At 46.9% G+C, this 16,258-nt stretch overlaps 2 pseudogenes; both read left to right on the plus strand.

Moving 5' to 3' along the window:
- The first annotated feature begins 7,000 nt into the window (after positions 1-7,000).
- LOC143943008 (5S ribosomal RNA) lies at positions 7,001-7,119 on the plus strand (annotated as a pseudogene).
- A 2,228-nt stretch (positions 7,120-9,347) lies between these two features.
- LOC143955829 (5S ribosomal RNA) lies at positions 9,348-9,466 on the plus strand (annotated as a pseudogene).
- Positions 9,467-16,258: the final 6,792 nt, after the last annotated feature.

Below are 16,258 nucleotides of genomic sequence, written 5' to 3' on the forward strand. Positions count from 1 at the left end.
GGAGATTTCTTTGGGCTCTCTCAGCCCTCTTGACAAATGCCAAGATGATCACCTTGGGAAACAAGCGAAAAAAAAAAAACATGTCAACGCCAACAACATAAAAAGAATCCTACGGCACCTGGTATTCCCATTTCGTCTCCCATCCAGTTACTAATCAGGCCCGACAATGCTTAGCCTCCGAGATCAGACAAGATCAGGCACTTTCAAGGTGATGGGGCCATAGGCGATCTCTTCGGGCCCTCTCAACCATCTTGACAAACGCCAACATGGTCATCTTGGGAAACAAGCGAAAAAAAACAAGTCATTGCCAACATTGGAGGCTAAGCAGGGTTGGCCAATCAGTTTCCTTGCCTGAAATAGGCACCTCAGAACTGCCATCTGGCTACTTCCCGGGTTTCCAACTCCTTCAACTAATCCCAGGAGACAATACTTCGCCTCCATCCTGGTGGAGGTTCCAAACACCCGATCAATGGTTCCTGTCACCTCTGTCCAGTAGCGGATCAACTTCGGGCATCTCCAAAACATGTGCATCATGTCTCCCCCCATGTTCCCGCACCGGGGGCAACTTGCGTCCGGCCGTTCGGCAAAACTGAAAAAGTTTACCAGGAGCATAATAGGTTCTATATAATAAGAACAGATGTGACATCCTCTGTGAGGAGAGCCACAATTCACCACAGGCAGGATTCCTGTGGCCAACTATAGCTCAGGGGGGTTTAGTACACACCTCACACTATATAAGGCCGCCAGCGTGGCGGCCTTGTATAGTGTGTTGCGGTGGTCAGGGAAAGAGGACGATAGGCAGGGACAGTGTCTTTACTGCTTGGGAACCTAGCACTGTTACAGTGGGTGTTATGTGCCTCCTGCACAGTACACACCTGAAGCTACCCTTTATTACTGGTGTTCAATTTCTGCAATACATGCATCTGCAGTGCAGAAGTTAGAGTGGGTGTTGTGTGCCTCCTGCACAGTATACACCTTATTGCTGGTGTTCTGTTTCTGTAATACAGGAACCTAGCACTGTTACAGTGCTAGGGTGTACAGAGAAGCTGGTATATATAGAATACTACAGCATACAGAAGAAAGGCTAGTGAATACAGAATAAAGACTCGTGTATGTAGATAGGCTTGAGTATACAGAGATGCTAGAGTAAACAGTGAGGCTGGGGTACACAGAGAGGCTAGTTTAAAGACAAATACAAAGATGTTAGTGTATATAGAGAGGTTAGTGTATAGAGAGAGTCGAGTGTATACAGAAAGGACAGTGCATATAGAGAAGCTAGTGTATACAGAAGGGGTATACATCAAAGCTGACATTCTATACAGAAGACTGGGAAGTGTATACAGAGAGTCTAGTGGGTACAGAAGACAGGCTGGTGTATTCTAGCTAGTTTTTACAGTCTAGTGTATACAGAAGACAGGCTGTGGCATACAGAGAGTTTAGTGTATTCAGAGAGTCTAGTGTATACAGTCGGCGAGTGTATACATAAGACTGGCTAGTTTACACAGTGTTTACAGAGATGCAAGGGTGTACAGAGAAGCTGGTATATATAGAAGACTACAGCATACAGAAGAAAGGCTAGTGAATACAGAATAAAGACTCGTGTATGTAGATAGGCTTGAGTATACAGAGATGCTAGAGTAAACAGTGAGGCTGGGGTACACAGAGAGGCTAATTTAAAGAGAGGCTAGTATATACAAAGATGTTAGTGTATATAGAGAGGTTAATGTATAGAGAGGGTCGAGAGTATACAAAAAGGACAGTGCATATAGAGAAACTAGTGTATACAGAAGACAGGCTTGGGTATACATCAAAGCTGACAGTGTATACAGAAGACTGGGTAGTGCATACAGAGAGTCTAGTGGGTAAAGAAGACAGGCTGGTGTATTCTAGCTAGTTTTTTTCTTGTAATTCTTTTATTTATTTAATGCGGAAGAAATAACAGGCACATGGACAACAATAATAAAACATACAGAATTTCAAACATACAGCTTACAGTATCACTCAGGTGGGACATACATAAAGACCACCCCCAACACAGGCTTAAGATGAAACAAGAAAAACATTCCCAGACTGGGGGCTAGAGTTTTTCTCCAGACCTCCAACACCAATTAGCAAACCAATCCCACCTAGGTGAGCAGAAATCATCGCATGGCCATGTATTACAGCGAGATGGACACATTTTTTTGTGTTATAAAGAAAGGGAAAAGGAGGGAGATGGGAGATGAGCCGGGCCCCAGGCGGACAGAACAAACACTCGTTGAAAACTGGTCTGTCCCAGGGAAGCCCACAACCCACCGCTGCCCACCAGGGCTAACCGGCAGGATCTAAGCACGAAAAATAAAGGGCTGAGGAAGCAAAACGGTAAGGGGAAAGGGGGGGTACGGAAGGAAGAGACTACAGGGGGAGACAGAGAGGAAGGGGAGCCAGGGAGAAAGAAGGGGTATCAGAACAGAGAGACAGACCAAGTAGAAGAAACACAGAGAAGGCTCCAGGCGAGCGAAAGCGAGGAAGGCAAACAGAAAATAGCAAAACAGGGACAGTGAGCACCACCGGACCGCAGGGGGGGGGAGCGAAACCAGCCGACAGAGACCTTCTCTCAACGGGCATTTAAAGCTACCACCCGAAGGTAAGCCTCAGTGTAGGTGAAATGATTACAAGGCCTCCAAGTCTCACGAAAGGCCTCCTCCCTATTATGAAGCGTCGCTGTGAGGTCCGCCATATCTCTTAATTCATTCACTTTAGAGAACCATAGAGCCATAGCCAGTGGGTTCTCCGATCTCCAGCACAGAGGGATACAGGCCTTCGCCGCGTTAAGCAGCTGAATAGTCAACGAGTTCCTGTACTTTTTAATGGATCGGTCCGACAAGTGCAGCAGGCAGGCCGCAGGGTTCCCCTCCAGAGAGACACCAGTCAGACGACCGATCGTGTCGGTCACCCCGCGCCAGAAGGGTACCAGCTTGGGACAGGCCCAGAAAACGTGCAGCATCGTTCCCTCTGCCTCCCCACAACGCCAGCAACATGCCGACACCTGGGGGAAGATGCGGTGGAGAACGGATGGGACTCTATACCACCGAGTTGTGATCTTGTAGCACGTCTCCTGAACCCGTGTAGCCATAGAGGATTTCTGTGCAAAATGGAGAATTTTCTGCTTTTGATCTGGAGTAAAGTGGGTGCCGAGCTCTGCCTCCCACTTCGCCACATACGGGGGGGCATACCCCTCAGCCAGACGAATCAGGGCAGAGTAAAGGAGTGAGAGGCAGTACCGCACCGGTTCCCCCCCGGTTTCTAGCTAGTTTTTACAGTCTAGTGTATACAGAAGACAGGCTGTGGTATACTGAGGGTTTAGTGTATTCAGAGAGTCTAGTGTATACACTATCTAGAGTATATAGAGAGGCTAGATTATACAGAGAGGCTAGTGCATAGAGTGAAGCTATTGTATATAGAAGCCTGGTTAGTGTATACAGAGAAGCTAGTGTGTACAGAAGAAAGGCTAGACAGGCTATAAAGAGAGACAAGTTTTTACAGAAGACAGTTTGGGGTATACAGAGATGCTAGTTTATACAGAGAGACTAATGTATACAGAAGACAGGCTAGGGCATACAGAAGACAGAAGACGGGCTAGTGTATTCAGAACATAGGCTAGTGTATATCGAAGACCGGCTATTGTATGCAGAAGACCGGCTAGTGTAAACATGCTGGTGTATATAGAGAGGCTAGTGAATTTAGAGGGTAGGCTAAGTGATAACAGAAGACAATCTGGGCTATACAGAGACATTTCATCATTTCATCTAGCTCACATCTGTAATGGAGTTTGTCTCATTGCCATGTTATGCCTTTTCATTCTTATGCTAAATATAGATCACTACACGATTTTAATCATCCACATCAAGCATGCAATAAAACTATCATACATATAAATAAACCATGTACTCTTTTGCTCTATTTTGCATATTTGTAATTCTCCACATCAACTGTCACATTGAGTATGTGACAGTCCTGACACACCATCCTGACTTATTTTTCTTTATTTCTTATTAGAAATAGAGAGTACTAACTCAAAATCCGGTTAAATCTATTCACTTCGATGAGTTCTAACGCTAATTGTACGGTAATGCAAAATGTTCACAAAACCATCCATTTGCTACCAGACATGCTGCACATACTAAGAGTAATGTAACTATCGCTCGCTAACGATGTAAACAGTTTTATTGCTTTTCTGACATTAACCGAGTATCTCTGACATTAACTGAGTATCTCTCTGCACTATGATCTTAATAATAATAATAATAATAATAATAGGATTGTATAATGCAAAGATCAACTAGTCTAATATAAGCTTTCTCATTGGTACCGGCATATCCTTTAAATTTAGACTAACGCAAATATTTCTCGGCCATTTTCAAGCTAAACTTTCAATCTCTTACCTTTGAACAGCGATACTTCCTCCCTACAATATTAAGCCATTTAAATGTCCTATTGGTCGCCTATATTATACAACTCTTTGAAAAGCCTATATGTAGAGAATAAAACAAGTCTTACATCTTAATAAAACAGTTTTATTGCTCAACCAGTATCAGCTGTCATGACAAATAAACGTTTCCATTGTTTGACTCTATTTTCTGTATTACTACTTTTTCTCCACCTTAACTGTCACAGTTAAAACACGGTGACAAAACATTTCTTTTTACCGAAGCAAAATGTGAGAAAAGTGAGAAAATATTATTATTATATTATAGAGATTACTATCTCTAAATCATTGTAAACCTAACCATAGTTATAATGTCTACAGCTAATTTTACGTTAAAGCAAAATTCACACAAAACCATCTTTTTAAAACCTTTACGCATTAAGAGTAATGCAACCATCTCTCGCTACCTCTATGCAATAGGATTCTCTTTCCAGTGGAAACGGAAAACAGTCAGTGTAAGCCGTCTTCGTGCGTAACAAAATTAATGGAACGATTTACACGTTGGAATTTGCAAGCTACGTCAATTTACTCTTAAATAATGTGCCTTTGCAACTATCCCTTGATCCCTTTTGTGTATTCACTATATCTCGACCTATATATACTGCCTCAATATTTTCGCAATTTGTTTTGCTATACTTATTATTATTATTTTATAGAGATTACTATCTCTAAATTATTGAAATAAGTTATAATGTCTACAGCTAATTTTACGTTAAAGCAAAAGTCACACCACACCCTCTTTTTAAAACCTTTTACACACTCGCTACCTCTCTCGCTACCTCTATGCAATAGGATTTTCTTTCTGACTCTATTTTGTATATTACTTCTTCTCTACATTAACTGTCACACTGATACTTTTACATTTAGAGTAATGAAATGATTTCTCAGTCATTTTGAAGCTACTGCAACCAACGCTTCCGATCTCTTTACAACTGCAATACTTAATCTCTGCAATATTAAGTAATATTTAGCTGCTTAGCTCACACTTTGCTGTACGTAGCCGTGTTAACTATATTAATGGTAACCTGTAAGTAACCAATGGGGATTGACATTTCATCTCTAATTCACATTCACATTTCTAATGCAGTTTGTCTCTTTGCCATGTCATACTTTGCCAGTTATTATACGTTCTCATCCTTAAAGACACGTAAGGATCCTCAAAACGATAGAAACCTTGTCACGTCGTTGCTGATATTTCATGATTACAGCAATCATGTCATCTAATTGCTATTCCGACATTCTGCCTTGGTATTACTTTGCAACGCTCTATTGAACAATGTAAAGGTAAGCTATATATTTTGTGTATTTCCACTTAAACTCGACCTGTATTTCGACTGCAATACTTAATCTCTGCTATTGCAGAATATTTAGCTGCAGTTATTATCCTTTCTCATCCTTATGCTATACATTTTTAACAGCACCAAAATATGAAAAAAGCACTTTACATGTTTCAGAAGTAGTTGCATTAGCAAAAAATAAAGTCCTGTCTTCTTTACACGCTAGCTTTTCTGTATATATTAATCTCTCTGTGTACACCAGCCACTCTATATAGACTAGCCTCTCTGTCTTCTGAATACACGTGCCCGTAATCTATATACACTAGCCTGCCTTCTTTTTACAATAGTCTCGGTGTCCCAGCCTCTCTGCATACACTAGCCTCACTGAATTCCCCAGACTGTCTTCTGTATACATAAGCCTATCTGTAAAAAAAAATAGCATACTCTAGTCTCTCTGTGTAACACAGTCTCTCTCTGGATTCCCTAGCCTCCATCTCTGCATATCCAGGTCCTTCCTCTGTATAATCTAGCCTATCTGTATACACTAGCCTGTCTTTTGTACAAATTAGCCTCTCTGTAGCCGGTCTTCTGTATACACGAGCCTCACTGTCTACTCTTGGTTGTCTTTTTTATACACTAGCATCTCTTTATACATTAGCTCTCTGTATACCCAAGCCTCTCTGTATACACTAGTCCACCGGTATACACTAGCAAGTCTGCATACACTAGCCTCTCTTTGTAACCCAACTTCTCTCTCTGTATACCTTAGCCTCCATCTCTGCATACCCAGGACGTGCTTCTCTATAATCTAGCCTATGTGTATACACTAGCCTGTCTTTTGTACACATTAGCCTCTCTGTATAAACTAGCCGGTCCTCTGTATACACTAGTCCATCTGTATACACTAGCAAGTCTGTGTAACCAAGCCTCTCTCTCTGCATACCCTAGCCTCCATCTCTTGCATAACCAGGACGTTCTTCTGTATAATCTAGCCTATCTGTATACACTAGCCTGTCTTTTGTACACATTAGCCTCTGTGTATAAACTAGCCAGTCTACTGTATACACTAGTCCATCTGTATACACTAGCAAGTCTGCATACTCCTGCCTCTCTGTGTAACCCAGCCTCTCTCTCTGCATACCAGGTGCCGTATTCTTCTTTTTATGTTGTTGACATTGACCTGTTTTTTTTCGCTTGTATCTCAAGGTGACTATCTTGGCATTTGTCAAGAGGGTTGAGAATGCCCAAAGAGATTGCCTATGGGCACATAACCCTGAAAGCGCCCGATCTCCTCTGATCTCAGAAGCTAAACAGGGTTGGGCCTTGTTAGTACCTGGATTGGAGACCACCTGGGAATACTAGGTGCTGTAGGCTTCCTTTTATGTTGTTGGCCTTGACCTGTTTTTTTTTCACTTGTTTCCCAAGGTGACCATCTTGGCACATCACCCATAAGCTCCACGTCTCTAATTCGAGCGTATAATGCGTCCGGGGTAGGGGGGTGCGTCCTTTTCCAATGAAGTGCAACAAGACACCGCGCTGCGGTCAGGATATGTTGGGATAGTTTCTGTAGGGATCTGGACAGTTTGGGGAAAGGGACTCCCAATAAAAAGTGCTTGGGGTTCAAGTCCAGGGGTTGGTCCAGGACACTGGCCAGGAGAGTACGGACATCTGTCCAGAAGGGGACTATACGGGGGCATTGCCAGTATATGTGCAGGAGGGTGCCCTTATGCTCCACACAGCGCCAGCACCGGTCTGTTGTAGAAGGGTAAATAGCGTGTAGGACATCCGGGGTCATGTACCAGAAGAATAAAATTTTGTATGCATTCTCCTGGTAGAGCGTACACATGGAGCTCTTGGATGCCTGTGACCAAATCACCCGCCATTGCTCCTCCGTGAACACTTCACCCAGAGCTTCCTCCCATTTAAGCATATATGCATGTTTGCCTTTAAGACCCATAGGAAAGGCGTTAAGTATTTTATAAATATCTGAGATCATCCCTCTCTGTGCCGTACCTGCTGAAACAACTATTTCAAATGAGGTAGGCGGGGAGAAATGGAGGTCTGATGAGATGGTCTGGGCAAAGTGACGGATTTGTAAATAACTATAGAAGCTCTGCCGGGGGAGGTCAAACCGAGATTGGAGTTCAGTGTAAGTCAGTAGTCTCCTAGATCTGGGGTCCACCAGAGATCTCAGATGGAAGAGGTTCCGGGAGGACCAAGGGTGTTGCATCTGGCAGGATAGGCTATCTGGCACTTGAGGGTTGGATATAAAAGAGGTCAGGAGCGATTTATCCGAGGTCAGGCCAAATGCCTTGGAGGACCTACGAAATAGGCTCTGCAGATGGGACATGGGGCCCAACAGTTGGGACTGGGGAACCAATGCCGCCCCGCACTCCAGAGCATACTGTTAGGGTGTATAGGGGCCAACCTCCGGGATTCAATTTCCGACCAGCGGTTGTGAGACCTCTGGGTAAACCAAGAAGCGACCGCGCGGAGTTGGGCAGCATGATAGTACCTGACTAGATCCGGGAACGCTAACCCCCCATCCGATCGGGAGGCGGTCATGACCGAGCGAGGTATTCTGTGCCTTTTATAGTTCCACGTGAATCGAAGTAGGTCCCTTTGCAATTTTTTCAGGTGGGAAGAGGGTATGGGAATGGGGAGGGTTTGAAAAAGATAGAGGAGTTTCGGGGAGGATTGCCATTTTCAGAGAGGCTATCCTACCAAGAAGAGAAATTTGGTGTTTCCGCCATTGTAAAAGCAGACGCCTAATATCTCCATAAAGGGATGGATAGTTTGCCTGATAGAGGGAGGTATAGGTTGGGGTGATGTATACCCCCAGGTACCGAAGGGAAGTGGACTTCCAGTGGTAGGGAAAGTTAGATCGTAGATGGTCCACCTCCGGCGGTGGGATGTTAATTGGAACATCCGGGCCGGGGATGTCTGTCGCGGTGTCCCTCGATCCCCCGGTCCGTGCTGGTGGCTCGGATGGGCCCTGCGGGCCAGAGAAGGAGCCCGCGATGGCGCGGTTGCGGCCGCCGGCGCCATTTTGGTCGGTCTGTCGGTCGGGACCTCCGTCGTTAAAAAGAAGGACCGGAGGTCCGTGGCGGTGCCCAACGGGGTAGCGGGAGGTCCCCTGGAGCTGGAGGACCTTGTGGCCCTGGATTTCCACATCGGATGGGGCTGGATTATCCCCGTAGGTGCAGTAGAGCGGAGGCTGGAGGGAGAGCGAGAGGATTAGGCTGCCATCCGGGTCGACTTCCGGTCACGCCCCGTAGGCTTCTTTTTATGTTGTTGGCGTTGATTCGTTTTTTTTTTTTGCTTGTTTCCCAAGGTGACCATCTTGGCATTGGTCAAGAGGGTTGAGAGTGCCCAAAGAGATCGCTTACAGCAGCATCACCCTGAAAGAGCCCTATCTCTTCTCTTTTCTGAGGCCTTGAAGAGTCAGGCCTTGTTAGTACCTGGATGGGAGACCACCTTGGAATACCAGGTGTCGTAGACTTCTTTTTATGTTGTTGGCGTTGACCTGTTTTTTTTTCGATTGTTTCCCAAAGTGACCATCTTGGTGTTTGTCAAGAGGGTTGAGAGTGCCTGAAGAGATTGCCTATGGCCACATCACTCTGAAAGCATCCAATCTCGTCTGATCTTGGATGCTAAGAAGAGTCGGGCCTGGTTAGTACCTGGATGGGAGACCACCAGGGAATACCAGTTATTGTAGGCTTCTTTTTATGTTGTTGGCGTTGATTCGTTTTTTTTTTTTTGCTTGTTTCCCAAGGTGACCATCTTGGCATTTGTCAAGAGGGTTGAGAGTGCCCAAAGAGATCGCTTACAGCAGCATCACCCTGAAAGAGCCCTATCTCTTCTCTTCTCTGAGGCTAAGAAGGGTTGGGCCTAGTTAGTACCTGCATGGGAGATGGCGTTGGAATACCAGGTGCCATATTCTTCTTTTTATGTTGTTGACATTGACCTGTTTTTTTTCGCTTGTATCTCAAGGTGACTATCTTGGCATTTGTCAAGAGGGTTGAGAATGCCCAAAGAGATTGCCTATGGGCACATAACCCTGAAAACACCCGATCTCCTCTGATCTCAGAAGCTAAGCAGGGTTGGGCCTTGCTAGTACCTGGATTGGAGACCACACGACCGCGCGGAGTTGTGCAGCCTGATAGTACCTGACTAGATCCGGGAACGCTAACCCCCCATCCGGTCGGGAGGCGGTCATGACCGAGCGAGGTATTCTGTGCCTTTTATAGTTCCACGTGAATCGAAGTAGGTCCCTTTGCAATTTTTTCAGTTGGGAAGAGGGTATGGGAATGGGGAGGGTCTGAAAAAGATAGAGGAGTTTCGGGGAGGATTGCCATTTTCACAGAGGCTATCCTACCAAGAAGAGAAATTTGGTGTTTCCGCAATTGTAAAAGCAGACGCCTAATATCTCCATAAAGGGATGGATAGTTTGCCTGATAGAGGGAGGTATAGGTTGGGGTGATGTTTACCCCCAGGTACCGAAGGGAAGTGGACTTCCAGTGGTAGGGAAAGTTAGATCGTAGATGGTCCACCTCCGGCAGTGGGATGTTAATTGGAAGGGCTTCTGACTTTGACGCGTTAAGTTTGTAGCCCGATAGTGCACTGTAACGATCTAATTCCATATGCAGGTTGGGCAGGGATATCCTGGGTTGGGTAAGGGTAAGAATTACGTCGTCCGCAAATAGCGAAATCTTAAATTCCTGGCCTCGCACCGGAACCCCTCTAATAGCTTGGTTCCGCCTAATGGACGCCGCCATGGGTTCGATACAGAGGGCGAATAGCAAGGGTGACAGCGGGCATCCCTGACGCGTACCGTTGGAGATGGAAAAGGGCGAAGAGGTGGCAAAGGGGGTCTTCACTTGAGAAGATGGGTTGGAGTAAAGATGTTGTATGGCCCGCAAAAAAGGTCCCTCCATCCCTATGTGGGTCAGGGTGGCGAACAGGAAGGGCCAACCCAGTCTATCAAATGCTTTTTCTGCGTCCAAGCTCAGGAGCAAGGACGACACTCCCTCCCTGTTCGCCACGTCGACCAGGTCTATTACCTTCCGGGTGTTATCCCCTGCTTGGCGGAGGGGGACAAAACCCACTTGGTCCTTGTGGATCAGGGAGGGTAGGACCCTGTTAAGGCGCAGAGATAACAATTTAGTAAAAATTTTCAGGTCTGCGTTCAACAGCGCAATGGGTCTATAATTCGCGCAAAGGCTGGGGTCCTTATCTGGCTTGGGGATTAAGGTAAGGAAGGAGCGTTGCATATCCGAGGGGACGGGTGTATTCTGTAGAAAAGCGTTAAAGAGGCTACTCATGTGTGGGGTCAGGAGGGGGGAAAATGCCTTATAGTATTCGTAGGGCAGACCGTCCGGACCCGGGGATTTATGTGCGGGGAGGGATTTGATGGTCCGTTCCACTTCTTCCTCCGTGATGGGCATGTTCAAAATGAGCAAGTCCGATTCACTAATATTGGGGATGGCGCTGTCGGACAGGTACTGCTGTATACGCTGCGAAATCTCCACCGACACAGGGTTACTAGGGATGTCAGGACTATTATAGAGCTCCGCATAAAAGCCTGCAAACGTATCAACTATGTCTTTGGGGTGGGAAACAACCGCTTTAGTTTTAGTTTTGATCTGGTGCGGGGCGGAGAGAAGAGTTTTGTCTTTGAGCTTCCTAGCTAAGAGGGAGTGTGCCTTATTGCCCCTATCATAGTACGTCTGTTTGATCCTCAGCAGAGCTTTCTCAACCCGGCGAAGCGCCAGGTCCGCAAGCGCCATGCGCAAATTGACAATTTTCCTAAGGAGTGGCACTGTCGGTGAGGCCTGCAGTTTCTGTTCTAACTGTCTAAGTTCCTTCTCGGTGTTTAGCTTGGTGGCCGCGACATCCCGCTTCAAGGCCGAGGAAAGCACAATGCATCTACCACGCATTACCACCTTGTGGGCTTCCCACACAGTGGGGAGGGGGACGTCTGGGGTCAAATTCTCAACAAAATAGTGGCGCAGGGTCGAGGCTAATTCCGATTGGGAGGGAAGGTGCTGCAGAAGGAAAGTGTTCAGCTTCCAGTTATATGGCCGAGTTACCGGGGGGCCTAAGTCCAGGGTGAGTAAGATTGGGGCATGGTCCGACCAGGAGATCGGCAGGATAGACGCGCCACGCATCGCTCTCAACGTAGCATTATTGGTAAAGAAATAATCAATACGAGAGTGCATATGGTGGGGGGCTGAGTAGTATGTGTACTGCCGATCCCCAGGACGGAGAGCTCGCCAGGCGTCAAACAGTGCATAACGGCGAGTAAGCTGCCGAAAAAGCCTCGAGTCCCGGAGGGCTCTGGGCGAGGGCACGCGGGTGGGCGCCATCTGACGATCAGCCGTGGCCGAGTGAGCCAAATTAAAGTCTCCCTCCACCACCAGATAGCCGTGGTCCTCTTTAAAGAATCCTACGGCATCCGGTATTCCCAGGCGATCTCCCAATCAAGACACTAACCAGGCCAGATCTTTCTATGTCACCTGGTCTTCCCAGGCAGACTCCCATCCAGGTACTAACCAGGCCTGACGCTGCTAAGCCTCTGAAATCAGACGAGATTGGGTGCTTTCAGGGTGATGTGGCCGTAAGCGTTCTCTTCAAGACACGCCCAACCCTCTTGACAAACGCCAAGATGGTCGCCTTGAGAAACAAGCGAAAAAAACAGTTCAAAGCCAACAACATAAAAAGAAGCCTATGGCACGGGGCGTGGCCTGGACAGCAATGGAGTAGGACGCTTGTGACCTGAGCTCCGCTCCTACCGCGATCTCCTGTAGTGATCCTGGGTGCCCACTGTTTTAACTACGATTTTACCGGTGTAATACCCGCTACCTTCTTGTGTATACATTGGGACGATGTCTCCGACGAAGAAGCAGTCTGCAGCGGCGGCATCTCTTGAAAAGTTCCGGCAGGACCATGAGGGCCAACATGGTGGACAGTCCACTCCGGCTGCAGAACCTGCTACCTCAGACACGGCGAAGGTGCTTGAGGCAATTTCTACCTGCCAGACCACACTGACAACTAAACTTGAGGAGGTTAGGGTGGATGTCTCACTTATCTGACAGGACATGGCTAAACTGCGTGACAGAGTGAAGGAAACTGAAACCCGGATCAGTCAGGCCGAAGATGTCCTGTTCCCTCTGCAGCATGCCCAAGAGGATGTGCAAAGGCAGCTCCAGCAGCTGGCCCAGAAACAGGACGACCTTGAGAATAGGGCCCGCAGATCTAACCTCTGCTTTATCGGCCTGCCGGAGGGCTCCGAGGGGGCTGACCCGGCGACATTTTTGGAATCTCTCCTGATTAAGGCCTACGGTAGGGAAGCGTTCTCTACCTCATTTATTATTGAAAGGGCCCACAGAATGCCTGCCCGCCCGCCGCCGGAGGGGGCACCTCCTCGCACGTGCATTGCTAAGCTGTTAAATTACCGGGATAGGGATGCCATCCTTCGCCTTACTCGTGAAAAAGGCAACATCCCGTTTCAGAATGGACATATCTCAGTGTTTCCTGACTTCTCCGCAGAAGTTCAAAAACGTTGTTCCCAATTCGTGGAAGTCAAGAGGCGCCTTAGGGCACCTCACCTCAAGTACGCCATGTTGTACCCAGCCAGCAAAGATTTAGGGGACGAATGGGGGTTTTTCTTTACTACTAATCAGGGAGCGGCTCCGGTTGACTGTACCTGGGAGGCTTTTAAACTGCACGTACGCTCCAATTTAACACACCGGATTAACCGGTTGAAGCGTACCTCCAAGACTTTGCTATCTAATGCCCTACGGGAGCTGGACTCGGTGACCACTGACTTCACTACTGACCCCACACCTGCTAAGGCCCAGGTATTACGTCACCACACAAGGCTAGTAGATCACCTCCACATTGAACAGGCTAAGCAAAAGTTGTTTTTTGTTAAGCAACGGGTGTTTGAACAAGGAGAGAGGGCAGGAAAGTTGCTGGCCTACTTGGCGCATCGGGACTCCAAGCCCCCGGTGGTGGTTTCATTGACTGACAATGGGGGTGAGGAGGTGACTGATCCGCCAACAGTGGCCACCATGTTTCTTGCTTACTCTGCTGCCCTTTATGAGTCGCAGGTGCATAGGCCGAGAACTGAGACGGGGGCGTACCTCCGAGATATCTCTCTTCCCTACCTGTCTGAGGCTCAGGTTGAGTCTCCACACAAGGCTAGTAGATCACCTCCACATTGAACAGGCTAAGCAAAAGTTGTTTTTTGTTAAGCAACGGGTGTTTGAACAAGGAGAGAGGGCGGGAAAGTTGCTGGCCTACTTGGCGCATCGGGACTCCAAGCCCCCGGTGGTGGTTTCGTTGACTGACAATGGGGGTGAGGAGGTGACTGATCCGCCAACAGTGGCCACCATGTTTCTTGCTTACTATGCTGCCCTTTATGAGTCGCAGGTGCATAGGCCGAGAACTGAGACGGGGCGTACCTCCGATTTATCTCTATTCCCTACCTGTCTGAGGCTCAGGTTGAGTCTCTTGAGGCCCCGATATCGGCAGATGAGATTAGGCTAGCAGTGGCATCCCTTGCAACGGCTAAGGCCCCTGGACTGGATAGTATTCCCCTGGATTTCTATGCCCACTACTCTGAGACACTAGTGCCAGAATTGTTGAGATTATATACACACATATTTGACTCCGGGTCCCTACCTGATACTCTACGGCAGGCAATTATTATAGTGATACCCAAGCCAGGAAAGGATCCCCACTCCCCGGATTCCTATCGCCCCATCTCGCTGCTCCAAGCAGATATAAAAATTTTGGCTAAAGTCCAAACGGAGCTGCATTAGTTATACTGTACTACATGTCGGAGGTGGGGTTTCTCTCTTTTCTGCATGAAACTCTAGGACTCCCCTCTGAGAACCCAGAGTTATTTGGCTGCCTATTTTTTGTTACCATGTAATTGTGACCCTGGGTCATGCTATATGGTTGACTGTTATATTTATGTTGTTCTACTTATACTTAATAAAAGAATAAAACAAAAAAAAATAAGTCAATGCCAACAACTTAAAAAAAAAGCCTATGGCATCGAGAAATTCCAGGCGGTCTCCCATCCAGGTACTAACCAGGTCCCAACCCTGCTTAGCCTCTGAGATCAAATGAGATTTGGCTCTTTCAGAGTGATGCAGCCATAGTAGATTTTTTCAGGCACGCTCAACCCTCTTGACAAACGCCAAGATGGTCACCTTGGGAAACAAACAAAAAAAACAAGTCAACACCAACAACATAAAAAGAAGCCTACCGCACCTAGTATTTCCAGGCGGTCTCCCATCCAGGTATTAACAAGGCACGACCCTTTCTAGCCTCTGAGATCAGCGGAGATTGGGCGCTTTCAGGGTGAAGTGCCCATAGGCAATCTCTTTGGGCACTCTCATCCCTCTTGAAAAATGCCAAGATAGTCACCCTGGGAAACAAGCAAAAAATAACAGGTCAACGCCAACAACATAAAAAGAAGAATATGGCACCTGGTATTTCCAAGGCCATCTCCCATTCAAGTACTAACTAGGCCCAACCCTTCTTAGCCTCTGAGATCAGAAGAGATAGGGTGTTTCAGGGTGATGCGGCTGTAAGCGATCTCTTTAGGCACTCTCAACCCTCTTGACAAATGCCAAGATGATCACTTTGGGAAAAAAGCGAAAAAAACAGGTCAACACCAACAACATAAAAATAAGCCTGCGGCATCTGGAAAACCCAGGCGGTCTCCCATCCAGGTACAAACCAGGCCCAACCCTGCTAAGCCTCTGAGACCAAACGAGATTGGGCGCTTTCAGGGTGTTGTGCTCGTAGGCAATTTCTTTGTGCTCACTAGTGTATACAGATAGGCTAGATTATACAGAATAACGTCCTGGGTATGCAGAGATGGAGGCTAGGGTATACAGAGAGAGAGGCTAGAGTATGCATACTTGCTAGTGTATACAGGCGGACTAGTGTATACAGAAGACCGGTTAGTTTATACAGAAAGGCAAAAATGTGTACAAAAGACAGGCTAGTGTATACAGATAGGCTAGATTATACAGATAGGCTAGATTATACAGAAGAACGTCCTGGGTATGCAGAGATGGAGGCTAAGGTATACAGAGAGAGGGGCTAGAGTATGCATACTTGCTAGTGTATACAGATGGACTAGTGTATACAGAGGACCGGCTAGTTTATACAGAGAGGCTTATGTGTACAAAAGACAGGCTAGTGTATACAAATAGGCTAGATTATAGAGAAGAACGTCCTGGGTATGCAGAGATGGAGGCTGGGTTACACAGAGAGGCTAGTGTATGCAGACGGACTAGTGTATACAGTAGACCAGCTAGTTTATACAGGGAGGCTAATGTCTACAGAAGACCGGCTAGTGTATACACATAGGCTAGATTATAGAGAAGAACGTCCTGGGTATGCAGAGATGGAGGCTAAGGTATACAGAGAGAGAAGTTGGGTTACAAAGAGAGGCTAGTGTATGCAGACTTGCTAGTGTATACCGGTG

This window comes from Lithobates pipiens, unplaced genomic scaffold (assembly GCF_037356315.1).
Source record: "Lithobates pipiens isolate NorthernLeopardFrog02 unplaced genomic scaffold, aLitPip1_a1.2 Scaffold_10, whole genome shotgun sequence".
Taxonomy (NCBI): Eukaryota; Metazoa; Chordata; class Amphibia; order Anura; family Ranidae; genus Lithobates; species Lithobates pipiens.